The sequence below is a fragment of the Alligator sinensis genome, unplaced genomic scaffold (genome assembly GCF_000455745.1).
Source record: "Alligator sinensis unplaced genomic scaffold, ASM45574v1 scaffold1512_1, whole genome shotgun sequence".
In the NCBI taxonomy this organism is placed as follows: domain Eukaryota; kingdom Metazoa; phylum Chordata; order Crocodylia; family Alligatoridae; genus Alligator; species Alligator sinensis.
In genome coordinates, this window is record NW_005843673.1 from 29577 (window position 1) to 32941 (window position 3365).

The window sequence follows — 3365 nt, forward strand, 5'->3', positions numbered from 1 at the left end:
CAGGCACCCCTCTCATTATCTACATGAGGAGCACATTTGCAGGGACTGCGGCATTTGACAGCTACAGAAGCTAACCACATGCTATAGGACTAAGCCTGGTGAAATTAAGAGCTGCTTTATTCTCACTACAGATACCAGCAACGTGTCTAAGAGTCACATACTAATCAAACCTTACCCAGCTTGCAGTTCACTTTGGGCCTGGACTGAATGGTGGTGACAGTGGTCACAATAGTGCCATTAGGCATGATGGTATGGTCCATCTCAATCTTCTTGGTGGGGGTGATGCTGGTGCAGAGCGATGCAGTATGCTGGGTACTCAAGGATGCAGGTGACTGTTGGTAGAAAAACTTTGAGAAGAGGATACAAAGGAGTCATGCTGAGCCACCGTCTGACCACCACCCAGGTACAAAGGCATTGGCTGGGATGCACAGGCCCCTCATAAGTCACAACAAAAGAAAATCCTACTGAGGTCTTCAGAGGTTTGGGCTAGACATGGTTTAGTAATGAAGATGCATACTACATGACACTTTTTATTGGCCATCCCAAGGAGTGGCATGATTTTCTTCCTCAACCTTAGTCACAGAAGGAGCTTCTGCTAAGCCTGAACTTTCTACATCTACCCAGAGTGAGCAGGCGGGTCCTAGACCCAAGCGCTGAAGGCCTACCTAGCATCACTGTTTAAGAGGCAACACCGACCCAGTGGGTCCATCAGGCCAGGAAGACAGAGGTCTCCAGTCACAAAGACCAGGCAGCCAGCACTGATCATTGTTCCTCCTTTAGTTACCATATTTACCCAAATCCAAGGTAACTTTGATTTTAACCCACCCCCAACTAATTAGATTCGACACATGGAAAATTTATAATGTTATAATTTACCATGTATAGGAATCTAATTATCGGAGGGTTGTATCCCCACACCTGCCCCTTGCCTCCCACCCTACCCCATTCCCGTGGCGTGCCTGTGCCCCGGTCACCTGCCCTTCCCACCTCATACTGCCTGAGCCCCTCATCCCCACTGCTGTCTGCCCCACATTGTTTAGCCTCAATTTAGGACTCTAGACCACACCGAGGTGGGAAACAGTGGAGAGCTGCAGTAGCAGCTGCAGCCCAGGCCTTGACCCTGACACAGATTTGCAGCTAGGGTTGCCAATGCCTCCACTGCCAGGCCAGAGCAGGACCAGAGCTGCATCTAAGCATACACAGCAGTGGCAGCAGCTGTGACGCAACACCCAGTTAATCAATAGCAGAAAAGCTTTAACAACAATACCACAAGCAAGCTTATAAAACCAAATGACAAAAAGACTCCTTCCCAAAATAAAATGAGCTACTCCACAAAGTCCTAGTACATATTTAGCAGCAATAGTGTTCTTTCACCAATGCTGGTCCCATCTTGCAACTTTGACCAAGCAGGATCCATTGCTGGTTAAGCTGGGTGCGATGCAGCACTGCTCTCTCTCTCTCAGCTTCTCCTGGAGCGCACACTTTCCTTGCAAATTCTGTTCTTACACTATTCAAAGGCATTTTTCCTTGATAGTTGGCCAATTAGAGTCCAAACAAACAGGGAGGAAAAGGGAGGAAAAGACATTTATCATCACACCATAACTATTAATTGCCTGACTCCTGTTCTTGCATTGTCTACGTGTAAACCTTGTGCATCTCTGCAGACCCTGTAATTGTAGGTCAATTTACAGCTGATGGGCCTGAGCAGCCAGACTGGATACTTAGAGGTGTCACTAAACCTGTCTTGGGGTATTTCAATATCAATCGGGCACATTTGCAGTAGCTTGTACAAGTGATGGTTTGTTCTTCAAACCCCAGACAATCAACGAATGGTTCAGACATTTTTAACGCCCTATACCTTAGGATGTTTGCTGAGGGAAGTGTTTGTCATGTACAGACATCTGTTCTGTATTTTTTTTTTTTTCCAAGTTTCTCTTATGATGTATATTTAGCCTTCTGTTTCCTTGAGGGCTATGCACACAAGTTCCAGCTCATCCGCTCTGGCCAGGGAGAGTCCAGAACAGGTGCAGAGTGGGCTGGGGTTGGGGCTCAGGCTGTGCACTTCTGGCAGTATGGGAAGGAACCACAGGGCACACGGGATCTGGGCTATTCAGGGTAGGCAGCGCTGACCAGCCCACTGCACCTCCCCAGAACCACCTCAGTGGTCCACAGGCCCAAATAGTTGCCAGCCCCTGGCTTACATCAACGTCCAGCATATACAAAAGACACAGGGAGCACAGATAGAGGGAAAAGTGGAACTGAAACAGATAGATACCTTAACACTCATATAAGCAAAGAGCAGAGGACAAGGAAGCATTCTGTACGCTCCCTTGCAACTCCCTAAAGGAAGCTGAGAAACAGTAGTGCAGGCCTGCTGCAGACTGGGACAGGATTTTGGATTTCATGTAACTTTGTGAAATGTCTATCTTTGATTACTGATTATGGTAAATATTTATTTTGCAATTAACTCGTGTTTATGTGCAAGAAGAGACATTCTCCGTTTGGGACAGGTGTCTCCTCCCAATTTAGTTTTGTCTCTGTTGTTTTTCTGTGATTTACCTCGTTTTCCCAGGACACCTGTGTTCTTCCTGGTGGTTAATCAGTTTCTAGCTATGTTACTAACTTCGTAGAAATGGATAACCTCTTGTCCCTGAGGAAGGTCATTCATTCCAATTGGAACTTTCTGATACCAGTAATGAGCAGGATTAACAAAGTTAACAGGATTTTCCTGGCAATCACTGCTGGGGACTCTCTTGATCTCTACAACTAAAAGAATGCTTTCAAGATGCTGGGCTAAGGGTATAACACAGCCAGTGAAACATCTAACAGTGCACACTTCAACAGTGAGAAATCATTGACACCAACTGCTGCTGTGCCTAGCTTACGTGAGAAGTGTCACAACCCAGTGATTTTGGTGCCTCGGCACGATGGAATTTTCTTGCCACATGAGAGCCTCTTGCACAGTGAGGGTTTTTGCTGCACAGAAGAACCTTGGTGCAAGAGAGTTCCCGCCAATTTGTAGCCTTCTTTGCAGGGTGCATTTCTTCTTTGCAGCACAGAAATGCACGGTGCAAAGAGTTCCCGCTATTCGAATGCAAATTTGTGTCCCGCTATTGGCCAGCGCTAAATTATTCACACGTAGCGGCTGGTAATTGGCCTGCTGGCCGTTTAAAAATTCGCGCGACTACCGCCCAAGTCGAAGAACTTTGAGCACGCTGCAGAGTGCCTCTAAAGAGATCTGACTTGCGGCTAGCTGATCGATAGACTGATCGCCTATCGATCCTTCTTCCCGTCGCCGAGCGCAATCCCAGACGTACCCTTTTCCCGCCAGCCTGATTTGTGGACGGATTAACTGGCTTGGGGCC